The sequence below is a fragment of the Mustela nigripes genome, chromosome X, assembly GCF_022355385.1.
Source record: "Mustela nigripes isolate SB6536 chromosome X, MUSNIG.SB6536, whole genome shotgun sequence".
NCBI lineage: Eukaryota > Metazoa > Chordata > Mammalia > Carnivora > Mustelidae > Mustela > Mustela nigripes.
This window is the reverse complement of record NC_081575.1, coordinates 35,481,091-35,494,090: the sequence shown is the minus strand read 5'-3', so window position 1 is coordinate 35,494,090 and position 13,000 is coordinate 35,481,091. Positions and strand designations below refer to the sequence as shown.

Genomic DNA, 13,000 nt, shown 5'->3' with positions numbered 1-13,000 from the left:
AAAAAAGTAGATTTTCAAAAAATATCTTCAGAGGTATTAGGAAATAGATCCATCTGCATTTTCCCCATGAATACATATCATTAAAAATGTACTTAACTTGGAGCTTTCTAAGGACTAAAAACCCATACTTCTCTTTCCTATCCTGGTTAAAGAAATATAATCTAATTTACAATGAGCCACTGGTTTCTAGGAATGAATTCTCCAAAATGGAGATCATATGTGCAATATACCTCCTCTTTATCAAAGGAAAATTAAAGGACCGGTAACTGAGCTTCCACTGTAGAGGGAAGGCCTCAAATGAAGAACCCATTACGTGTGGATTATCCTGCCACACCTACATCTCTTTGTCTCAAATCGTAAGTTTCCTTACTATTTTTTAGTCTAATTTCAACATATTATTTTCAAAGCCATGAAACAAAAATTTGTGCCTTCCTGCTTTTCCTTTCTCATTGGGGAAATTTTACAGTCCACCCAAATTTGTACTCTCTTGATGGCGTTATCATGATACAGTGATTTGAGAATCCATCGCTAATGGTTTAGACAAAGTAAACAGTGGAATGTAGTTTTCTTTTTGCTTAAATAGAATAAGGGAGGGGTGACAAGAGGTCAAGGGAGTGGACTGAGCAGCCTTGCTAGATACATGAACACCCCTAAATCACAGAAAGGGCGAGGGATTACTTACTAAATCTAGAGACTAATTAATATTAGTCTCTCTTGGCATTCAAGGAACAGACATACATGATTCTCCATGCGTACTTAGTCAGATTCTCACTTCATTTTTCCCCACAGGTTTAAAAAGTTAAGTCTTAGGTGAGCACTTATTTAAAAGAAACTGTAAATTTCTGTGACCCCACCCCAACTACATAAAATTCATGTTAAGTACGAAAACAAAGACTTGAACTAAGAAAAATGAAAGTGGATGATCTGTTAGGTCAATGGGATTCTTGATGAAGTTCTAGGCAGGATCCTAGCTTTTTAATTTGATATGTTGTTAAAACACAAAGCACAATGCATTTATATTGATATATCCTTTAAGGAATTTTTTTTAAACATCCAGATGATTACATGATTGCATTTTCTAACAATTATTGTGCCTCCTTCTAGTAGGAATCATTCAATTCACACCGCAAGTAGAGGTGGAGGAAGGGAACCATAAACTTTTGAGAACTGGTTCTCAAAATCACCCTGTTCAAATTCTCACAATTTACAGAGGAGGACCTGCCAAGGGTGGTAAAGTAAGTTAGAGGTGGGCCTAGAGCCCACATCCCAATCTCCAAGAGGCTCACTAGGAAAGTTTATTTTAGATTCTTCTAATAAAAATGGCATTAGTTGCTGCTATTTCCCAGAAACAATCTTCTGGATCTTGGATTATTCAAATACAATAACTAGAATTAAACTGTTTGACCTATTTGGGGTATACAGTCCCATCCTTAGATTTATCAAACTCTGCGAAGTCTGATTTATTTCCAGAAAGTCATACTAGCTCCATTCTACAAGTGGTTGTAGGCTGGAGCTGAACGTGGCCAGCATTATTACAAGCCAGAATGATTTAGACAATTAACTCCACCCCACATAACAAAAAGATTCCAAAGGCCAAATAATAATTGCCTCACTTAATTCAAGCTATAGTCACTACAACAAAATTCTAATATCTTTCTTTATGCAATAAATACATTTTTGAGAAGTCCCAGTTATAGTAAATTGTATATATCAAGTCATAGCTCAAAAGCACAAACTAGGAAAGCTAGTTCTTTCAAAGAAACCTGTAGTGGATTCTTTTATAAAGCAAATGACCTCTTATTTTCCTTCCTTTTCCTTTTCTTTTAAGTTCAGATTTTGTGGTGTGTGTGTGTGAGGGGCAACTTCCCTCCTTTCTCTGGGTTAAAAGGGGTCAGGAGCCCACCGTGGAGGAGAGCAGTGCAGGATGCACAGCCTGTTTTAATGCCCCCTTAGTTCCTGGGACCAAATTCTAACCTTTGACTTGGGGGTGGGACCCTAGATTTTGGACCAAAGTCCACAAAAGGCAGCAAGGAATGAAGAAGTAAGCAAGACTAAAGACAACACATCATAGAAAACCACCAACAAAAATTCCTGGGGACAGGAAATCAATGGAGCACAATTCTGAACAAATTGGTTTAGTCCCAAGCTAATTAACTTGTCAAGCGGATCTCCAAACCTACTGAATCCATGGGGGAAAGAGGTGATGTAATAGGAGATTGGGGAACATTTACCCATTTACCATCCTAAAAGGCTCAGCCTGACCACACACACCTCTCTCCACCCCTTTCAGTGGGTTTTAGCCACACTTAATGGGTGCAAAGGACAGTTTCTTCCAGACAGTCCCTAAGAATAGACTGTTCTCATGCATTCCAAATGCTCAGTCTCCAGGGAGGAGGCTACCTGGTCACAAGCATTTCCCAAGAGGGAATATATCCCCTACTTCTCCTCACTGGTAACATCCCCTCCACCCCAACAAAACAAAACAACTTCTAACCATCCTGAGAACTTAGGGGGGCTTTTTGGGGAGAAAGGAAAAGAAACCTTAAGAGGGGAGTAGGAGAGTGTGAGAAACTCCTCTGGTCTCCAAATGGAAAAAGGGCCTTAAAAAGCTGGATCAAAGGAAGAAAGGGGGATGGGGGAGACAGACTGCTTAATTACAAAGACACCCTTTTAAAGAAGGCACAGGCCCTGGGAGAGGGCTCTTAGGAGAGGCACAGAAGCAGATGTACCCACTTAGAATTCTGGCACTCAATGGGACCTCAAGGTCATAGCATCCATCCCTCTGTGTTCTGAATAGACTGTTCTTAAGGGCATTCTAGAAAGAGTCTCATTCGCTCTTTACCAAACTTTAGAAAAAGCAACTCCACAAAATGCCTTGGGTATGCATCTGTCTAATAATTCCTACTTCACAAACCAGAAATGAGCTTTCAATACCCAAATCCAAAATAGTATTGAATTTAAAATTTCCTTCTAAAATATTTTAAATAGGTAAGTAGTTCCACAACTTTCACATAAAAGTTACTCTGCATACAAGCATAGTCAGAGGTTTACTGTGTTATCTAGACTATGAAGTTAGAAAAAGCACTTTCAATTTTACAGAGCCACAGAGTTTTCCAAAGAAAGAAGTATCTTAAAATGAAGTATGATGTAGTGCCAGAAAGTGTCTGTAAATGACACCAGATAAACCCATACAGAATAACTGGAACCTGAGTTATCATCTGTAAATAGATGCAACTACTCTACAACCACCTGGCTATTAAAATGTCCCAGGCCAGTTATAAAATGTAGTTTGGTCAGGCCAACTTTTCCCTCCCAGCTGATCTGAAAGATGATAGCCTTTAAAATTGTCGCCCTGTGCCGTTCCTTCTCTCCCTTCGTGCTTTCCTTTCCCGTTAAAATCAACCAACACAACTATTAAAAAAAAAAATAAGTAAATAATCTGTTCCCAAAGAAACCATGGGTTGCTGACAATTTGGTTACAGGACTTTGAATACTACCACCCTTCTCATTTGGCCATGTTCGCCCAATTGGAGATAGGTGGGAAATGGGAGAAAATTTATCCTGCATCCAAAATGGTATTGCGAAGTATTCTTAGCTACTAAACAAGGGTGCTGAAAGGTCTAACTGAGAAGGCTTCACAAAGGCTGGCAGGAGATAGGGCTTTTCACAAAACCTAGTTCAAGGAGACTTAAATTACCTTAGCCCTCCATTATTGAAGATTATGGTGACTAATTATCTTCCTCTCTGAATAAAAGAGAGTCATATCTTTAAAAGTTTTAAATGCCTCCCAACTTCTAGTCTTAACGTGGGGGTGGGGAACAGAAGGAGATAGGGGAACTACATCCAACACAACTCCACAATTCTTTCAAAAATACATGCTAGAGACTGAAAATGCGGTTTCTCACAAACGTCCGCTTTCCTCTCTCATTTAATTGTATCTAGTCCCTTGCTGCAAATTATTATTATACTACTATTATTGGCAATTTATCAGGCTACAAAGGCTGTCACTCTCCGTCTCGCTTTTCCTTTTCTTTTTTCTTTTATGTATCGATAAATCCATCTTGCTGTTGAAGCACCGGTGTACAGGGACCCAGACTTGGGACCCTCAAGACACCTGCATGATCCTGAGAAAACTGGTCACTAACATCTATAAACCAGATACTGGGCAATTCCATCCTCACCACCACATACATACACACACACACACACACACACACACACACATACACACACACACACACACACACCGAAAGGAGTGTAAAATTGTAGATTACTCCCAGACTTTTAAACTTCAAGAATTCACAGCCCCCGGGGGAGGACAGTGTGAGCCCCCACCCCAACTCTAAGCATTCTGGAGGAACGCATCTAGCAATCTGAGATAAGCGCAGACATTCCTTCTGAGGTAAATGAAGACCTCAAGTTCCCTCATTCCTTTTGTGCTTAGTTACCTAGAGACCCACAAGGACCCCAGGAGGCAAGGAAGTAAAAGTACCATGAAGTAGTGGTACCCACTAGCATCTCTGTAGTACGAGAAAGGAGCGCACACTCTTCAACCGATTTAAGTTGCTGCTCATCCCGGAAAACTCACGGCCAGCTGCAAAGAAAGTAGAACACACAGGCATCCCCACACGCATCTAGATCGACTCACTCACGCCGAGGGCACGATCAAGTTCATGCCACCATGGATTCCTGCCCCAGTTCCCCGCGAAAAGTAACCATGCGTCTCCTACCCCTGAAGGCACCGAAGACCAGGTGACGACTCTCTGTGCGCTCAAGTGGCTTCAGTCCCGGGCCGGAGGCCAGGGATGGGCAGGGGGAAGCCCCAACTCCCGGCTGCTCCGCTCCTCGCCGCTCCGTCCGGGCTCTCCTTGGTGGCAGTGGACAGGCAGGATACCGGGCCGGAGGGTGGAGCAGCGGATGGTCGGAGGCAAGACAGGCTGGAGGTGGGGGTGGAGGGGGCGGTGAGAACTAAGAGAAGATGAGGCGAAAGAGAGCGGAGATGGAGGAATAAATCAGGGGGTCTACTAGCTTGGGCAGCCAGAAAGCTCCTCGGAAGGAAGGGGCGTGACTGCGATGAAGGCAGCTCCTGGGCAAAGGATGGGAGGTAGGGGAGGGGGGCGAATGGGTGGCTTTTCTTCTTGCGGTGAGCAGCTAGGACCGCCCCGGAGCGGGAGGGTGGACTAGAGAGTGGGGCGGAGTAGAGGGCGGGGAATGGAGGGAGGGAGCCGGCCTGGACCCAGGGACTGGGGGGGTGGGGGGGGGGCGGAAGAGAGGCGGGGCTAGAGGGCGGGGAAGTTTCAAACAATTGAACGGCGGGGTCCAGCCACTCTGGCGAAAGTGGGGGGTTCCTAGCTCTTGTCCTTCCAGTAACGTGGCTTAACGCGCTCGCTGCAGTCCTGAGAGGCTACGCAAGCACTGGCTGGGAGGAAGGAAAGGGTTCTGCAAAGACTACAATAATAATCTACGACACCAGCGGAGCGGAGGCGCGTGGGAGAGCCCGTGCAGCTCCCCGCCCCACAGCGGGAGGAAGAAACACAAATAATAGAAATGCTGAAAAGCAGCTACTCGCAGAGCCTGCTCAAAATAATGCAGGAAGGAGCAGCGCTCCTTCGTCTTCCTTCCCCTCTTGCTTCCTATTACCAGCAGGCCCCCACCCAGGTCTCAGTCCTACGCGACACCCTTCTTTCTTCCTCCGCTCCCCCTAGCCTCCCCCCTTCCCACCCCACCCCCGCGTCCCCGCCCCCCTTCCCTTTGGCGGGCCGCGCCGGGGACAGGGGGCCTGGGCGGAGCTCCTCGGAGTCTCCGCCTCTTGGGAGGGCAGGCCTGGACGGAGCAGGTCTCGAAGAGTAATCCCACCCACCCGTCTTTTGCTGCTACCGATTGGCGAATCCCAGCTCAGGATTCGCTCGCGATTGGCCACTTGCATCGTCGATCTGATCTTTTTGTCCCACCCGCCCTCAAAATTAATAAAACTGAACAAGAGACTATTGTCTAGCTCTCCGTTCTCCCCCAGCTACTGCTAAGAGAAAGAAGAGACGGTTGGTTTCTCAGTCTGAGAGAGTGCGACAAGTGTGTCGGCTGTCTCCCGTACACCTTTGTGGCACTGTCCGGCCCTCTGGGAATAGGTAAATTTTCATCCCCCTTAATTCGTTAGGCCAGGAGGGGTAAAAAGTACGTGAAGTGCCAATGTGGTGTTCACGTTTCCCGGCTGCCAAAAAAAAAAAAAAAAAAAAAAAAAAGGTACTGACTGCCTGAGAACACAGAGTTGAGAACAGCATCCTGGGACACTGAAAATCTACCATTTTACATCTGGGAAACAAAAGCACAAAGAAACCGTGTAAGATTAGCAGAATAACATGGAATTTGGAACTAAAGGAAGAACTCCTTTTGCACTGTAGCACTTACCACCTAGTTGTGCGACTTTTGTTGAGTCAGTTAACTTCTCTGAGCCTTGATCTATCTTTAAGTAAAGGCTATAAGACATTTCTTATTAACTTAACAACACTGATATATGAAAATCAAATGAATTGTGTGTGAAAACTCTGTAAACCACAGAGCACTCCACACATGTATGTCTTTCTCCTTGCATATGTACCATGTCCAGGGACCAAACATATTGCTCCTCTGTGTTAAGCATCTACATCCAAGGTGTGTAGATTTTGTGGCTTTATTTTTAAAAGTCAACTATTTTTCTACAGTTCTGAGTTTGGATATGAAGTCAGATCCCTGCGGTTAGAATAATAAATTACCCCCTTTCTAACCAGGGTGGGTGAGATTTCTCTTTTAAACAGTTCTGAAGTGGCGCCACAACCTACAGCTATTGTGGCGTTGGTACTGAAAGAGGAAATCATGCTGTGTATCTCCAAAGTGAACTTGAGAAAACAAACATGAGGGAACACTTACCATGGAAATCACCATTCTCCACAGATCCATATTTCCTAGAAAACGTTGCAAGGTGGAAATGAGTTTAATTGTAAAGGTCTTGGCAATGCAGAGCTATTACAATGAGCTCGTGCAAATAAAAAAATGACATCCATTTCAAGTCCCCCAAAGGAAGCCTTCTGAGAGCCATGGGTCAAGGCATGCAAGAGGAAATGGGCTCAAAGGAAACACTATCTCACTGTGAACGGGGTCCCCGAATATAACGGGGTCCAGGAAGAGTAATAGGCTGGTGGCATGCTGTGGGGTAGCCTGGGTATGCAGGGTGCTCTGCTAGGGCTGCTCAAAGATTCAGAAGCAGGAACACGAGTAAAGTAGATTCTTGGTGTGATTGAGGTTATGGGTGAGGTGAAGGTATTTGGGTGATTTTTCATGGGGAAAGTAAGATTTTGAGTGTTCAAAACATGGGCACATGGCTTGTGAGGCAAGGGAAGACTATTTCAGCCTTATTTGGAGGGGTGGACAGCAGAGCTAGACTGGATAGGTATATGCTGCAGACTACTACCGATCACAATGGCAACAGGATTCTGGTTAAAATGAACAATGCTGGTCAAATGGAAAAAGTAACGTGCACATGGTAAAACCAAAACTGTACTGAAAGGAGTAAAAAGTTCCTCTCTGCCACTATTCTCACAGTCCCTTTCTCCCCTTCTCTCTCTGCCTGTGTACAATCTTCAAAACATACTATTTACATATAGATGTTCCATTTTTGCCCCTTCTAAGTGGGATCATCAATCACAGCACACCTTGCATTTCTTTCCTCAGCAAGGTCTCTTACTACTCTTCCATCTCAGGATTACTTCCTTTACTTCATTCTTTTCCGTGATAGCTCAGTGTTCCATTGCACAAATGTGCCAAAATTCCTTTATGCATTCCCCTATTGAGAGGCCACGAAGGCTAGTTTCCATCTTTTGCCATTACAGAAAACGCTGGGAAGCAAATCCTAGTAGCAAAGGCATGGTGGCTCTTTATCGGCTGTCTGTCCCCAGCTTTGAAGTTGCCCTCAAAAGACTTTTCCAGCCTGTCTTCCCTACAGCTATGGGGCCCTTCATGCAATGGAAACCCCTAAAACACTTAAATCCTTTAATACCCCCTCCTCAGATCCTGCCTGGGGCATTGCTGTTCTTCCCTAAATGTGAATTTTGATGGAGTAGAGTGAGCAAGAGCTCTGAGTTTAATGGTGGATTCAGGCTGTGCGTGAGTCACTTCTTAGGCCTGTGGCAAACTAACAACAGGTTTTTTGGTACCTGGGCTTGGCCCAGGTCTTCAAGCGTCTTAGGTGTTCCTTTTCTCCCGCCACGCAAGACTTCCTTTTGTTTTTACCCTGAAAACCCTTGAGTTTGTTTAAACTGGGCTTGAATTTAGAGTTATGCATTGCCAGCTCTACTTAAAAGGAAGGGGGAGGGGGAGGCCAACATCAACAAACATTGATCAAGCTGCTATTATGGACAGGACTGAAAAAACAAAGAGGGATGAGACTTGGCTCCTGCCTTCAAGGGTATATACAGAAAAAGACAACTAACAAGCGTATGCTAAGTGCTAAATGAATGGGATTGACAGTAAAAGCTGTAGAAGTTGAGAGCAGGGAGCAAAAACTAGTTCCAGAGAGTGAGTTTATACAGCAAAGTATGCCACACACATTTAACTAATCCCCAGAGCATCCCTGTGTCTTCATAGCCTGACTATAAAATATGGAGAGGCCTCTGGGGGATACCAGGAGAATTAACCACTAACTGTAAAACACCTGTGTAAAGACACTGGGTTGCCTAAGTACATTAAGACCCTCTGTATATTAATAATGGATATAATGATCATTTGAAGCTTATAAGTAAAGAGCCTCTACACCAAAACACCTGTCCTGTTTGGTCTTTTTTTCTCTAATAAAATGCAACTCCTCCTTGCAATAAAATGCAATAAAAATCAGTGTCTATGCTTTTTTTTTTTTTAAAGGCAACTTAAAAAATCAGTTTCTCCCTTAGAAAAACATTATGCTAAGTGAAAGAAGCCAGACACAAAGGGACAAATGTCTGATTCCACTTACATGAGGTGCCTAGAATGTGCAAATTTATGGAGACAGAAAGTAGCATGGTGGTGATCAGGGCCCGAGGGGAGAGTGGAATGGGGAATTACTGTTTAATGACCATAGTTTCTGTTTAGGTTGATGAAAAAGTTCTGGAAATAGACCGTGGTGGTGGTTGAACAACATTTGGAATGTATTTAATGCCGTTGAATTGTGTGCTTAAAAATGGCTAAAATTGTAAATTTTATTTACATGCATTTTACTGCAATAAAAAGAAACTTTTTTTAAGGTAACAACCCTCAGGTTAGGTGTCAGGAGACAAGACTGATGATGGAGGCCACCTTCTTGGCAGCAAAGGGGGCATGTAGAGGGGGCAGCTTGGTTAACACCACAGGAAATGCAGGCCCAGTGTGTCCAGGACTTCTGAAAGAGAAACCAAAAGTGAAGTGTTTTAATGTAAAATTTCCTGGTTTTTAATGTTGGCAATTAAGAAATGTTCTAATTTTTAAAAATCTGCCCTTTTCATGCAATATTTTGCCCAGCATATCGGAAAAGTAGGAAGGAGAATGTGGCTTGTAATCTATTTCTCAACCCCTGGCTAGGTTCTTCTAGAGGAAAAGACCACAAAACCAGAGTGCTTTGTATTGAGTGGCATTCTCCTCCACCCACCAAGTCAACTGGGAGTGTGAACTGAGCACATCTTCCTCTAATTGCCTGGTGAACAACTAAATCATTTAAATGCATCTAGAAACAAAAGCAGAGGGAAGCACGTACACCAGGGAAAATAAATCCTAAGGATTTATGGCTCGGCATAACTCTCCCCTCCCCCCTCCAAAAAAGCACCGTACAAAATACATCAGCCAAACAATGAAAAGGAGCCTTCTTGAGGACATCTTCTAAACTCACTTCTATTTATGCACAGGCAGAAGCCAGCTGATCAGAATATAGCGGCTTTATCTGAATGGGAAAGGAACAAAGGGATACATATGCAATACAAACTCTTCATTTTGGATCCCTCCTCCCCCTTCTCCACCCTTTGCAAGTATATAAACACACATGCACACGTGCGCACGCGTGCATGTGCACACAAATGGTCCAGACACAGGAAGTTTGAAGCCTGATCCATGTGTGGAAAACAGCAATGTGGGAATTCAGGAAACAACCACCACGACTGCGCTCCAAGGCCAAGACCTGCTCCAGCATCTGGGAGCCAAGTTGCTCCTGGGATACTTGTGGGCCCCAGCATTCTGGAAGTAAATCGGCTGTAGAAAAATAAAGTTGCCTGCAAGACTATTCCCCAAGCACTTCCTAGGGTCCTGTTTGAGTAACCCGGGTTCGCCTCTTTATGATTTATGCAGGGCTTCACTTCAGCTTAACTAAATACCATATCTCCTTCAGCAGCTTGAGTTTCTGGAAAGGCCCTGGCTGTCCATACTTCTCAATAGGTTTTGTAAGGAACACATATCGAAGTCTGCACTCCACAAGGTCGGTGGTGGGATGAGAGAAAAAAATATCATTATTCAATGATAAAAAACAAATCAGTGAAAGCAAGACAGAATTTCCCTCAAATTCCCTCAAATTCCTGAGCCAGTAAGCCCTTCAACCGTATAGAGTTTGCAGGATTTAGAGGAAGTCCGTCTTCTGACATTACCCTTTGCAAATAAACTCTTGATTGATTCTGCTCTCTCTCTGTTTCTATAGTTGCCAGAGAGTCTGAGAGCTGTTACCCCAGTTGGAGGAGAAGAAGCCTGGAACAAGAGTGGAGATTTATCTTCCCTGGCACACTGCCCCACTTCAGGAACTACAGGAAGAAGGTAGGTCAACGCCATTCCGGTGTGATTTAAGGCAGGCCCACCCTGCCCTCCCCAATCAGCCTTCCTTCCCAGTCTGCCATGGTCCTGTGAGATTCACACAGGAAAGACCCTTGTTAAAGTGCAAATATGTAACCAGGGAAGGGTTAAATATTAAGCCGTCTTCGGTGTGCTCTGATGGAAAGGGTATAGACTTTTTGGAGTCACTAGAGCCTGGATTCCGGTCACAGCTCTGGTGCTTACCAATGAGGTAAATAGCTTAACCACTCTGGGCCATGGTTCCCTCATGTGTAAACAGGGGATAATAATTCTTCCCCCACAAGGAGTTGCTGTGAGAATTAAATGAAATAACACATTTAGGGTTATCTATCATGATGCCTGGCATTTAGTAGCTAGTTAACAGTTTATTTCCTCATGCCCCTCCATTCAATTTTAGGGAATCCCAGGGGGTAGGACAACAGGTTTGCTTAGTGGCCTTTAGGATTTAAGGCCCTTATAATCGTTCTTCCCTAGGAACCCTGCTCAGAAGTGCAATGTGGTACTAAGTATATGGGCTGTAACACCAAAGGAACCTAGTGCCATAGTCTTTGTTCTGTTGCTCACTAGCTGTGTGACTTTGGGTTCATTTGGAGCCTGTTTCCTCATTTGTGAAGAGTCATAATAGCACCTATTTCAAAAGGTGGTGGTGAAGATCAAATATATAAATATTAGTTGATATTGTTCATTACAGTGGTTTATACAGTGTGCTGACTAGTTTACTTTTTACACCAAGCAGTTTCTAATCTAAACCAGTGGTGGTTTGCCACTCAATACAAGCAAGCGTGTTGAAAATCCTTAAACAATGACAGCTATGTGTTCCTGGCTTCCTGGTCTCAGCTAAGGAACTTGGGGGTGGTGCTGGAGCAGCTATGGACATCTCAGTTCCAGGCTGTGCGACCTCCTCCCCCAAGATTTTCAGCATTTGGGCAGGATGTGAGCAAAAAGGAACTCCTGGGAGGGCCTGCAAGACATCCAGGGATAATTGAACATTCTCACTGTGGAGTGTGGGCCTGGGACCCTCAGGCCTCCAGCTCTTTAGATCCTGCATTTTTTCCCTGTGCTGGAACTCTGCTTGTACATGTTATCCTTCCTGCCAAGGACACTATACACACCTCCCTCCACTCTACTCTCTTCCCATCCTTCTGCTTGCTCACTGAATCTTATTCATCAGGCCTCAACTCAAATATCACTTCTCTAGGGAAATAGTCCCTGAGCAGTCACCTCTATCCCTGTCTCCTATTTATCTTTAGATTTTTTTTTTAATTTCTTTGACAGAGAGGGACACAGTGAGAGAGGGAATAAAAGCGGGGGGAGTGGGAAAGGGAGAAGCAGGCTCCCCCCCGACCCCCGCGCCGGGAGCCCGACATAGGGCTTGAGCCCAGAGCCCTGGGATCATGACCTGAGCTGAAGGCAGATGGTTAACCACTGAGCCACCCAGGCGCCCCTCCTGTTTATCTTTAAACATTAGTGTGAATTAGGTATTCCCCGTGATAAACTATATCAGAAGTGGTTTAAAAATAAAAAAAGATATTTAACTTATTCAATAGGTGAATTCTTTAATTTTGTCTCCCAATTTAGAATATTACTGGTCCAGGAAGAAGCTTCAGGCTTATTCTGTAGTTTTGTGTGCACCCTGGTGCTCTCTTGCCTACTCCTTTAGTGATGGTCATGGCCTGGCCCGAGTTAGTTGTTTTTTAGAATTATTCCTGCTCTAGGTGGGGACATTGAAGTAGATGATGTTTGGGGTTCCTTGCAAGTCTCCACTGCTGACAGTTGTCGGAGTGCTGACAGGTTTTCTGAATGCTGGAGTGGGAAGCTTTATCAGAAGTGCCATCCACATCTTCCTTCCTCCCAGTGCCTTGATCTAGGTGTATAATGGGGAGTTTTGAAGAGCGCTGTGGAAATCTGGGTGTGAACAGTTTCAGCAGAAGGTGGTATGTTTATTTGGTGTCTAGCAAGTGAAGGCTTCAAGATCAGAAGAAAGGCATGGCACGAGTGCTGGAAAGTAGCTGAATGAGAAAGGCATCAGAGACTTTGATGTCAAGAAGACGGTTCCAGATGACTTTATGGATGGTGTGACTTCCTATGTCCATCACAACCATAAACCAGGAATAGATTTTACCAAAAGGCAGCCTAGTACAGTGGAAGAAACAAAGAGATTTTCATTTGGATAGAACTGGGTTAAGATCCC

The 13,000-nt window shown here is 44.2% G+C and overlaps 1 protein-coding gene across 2 annotated transcripts in view; it reads right to left on the bottom strand.

Moving 5' to 3' along the window:
- The window catches only part of AMOT (angiomotin), a 60,148-nt gene extending 54,983 nt beyond the window's left edge, over positions 1 to 5,165 (bottom strand). For both annotated transcript variants that reach the window (XM_059385347.1, XM_059385348.1), the window contains exon 1: positions 4,731 to 5,165. The gene's annotated coding sequence lies outside the window, so the exon portion shown is untranslated. The remainder of the gene's footprint in view (positions 1 to 4,730) is intronic.
- Between the last annotated feature and the right edge of the window lie 7,835 nt (positions 5,166 to 13,000).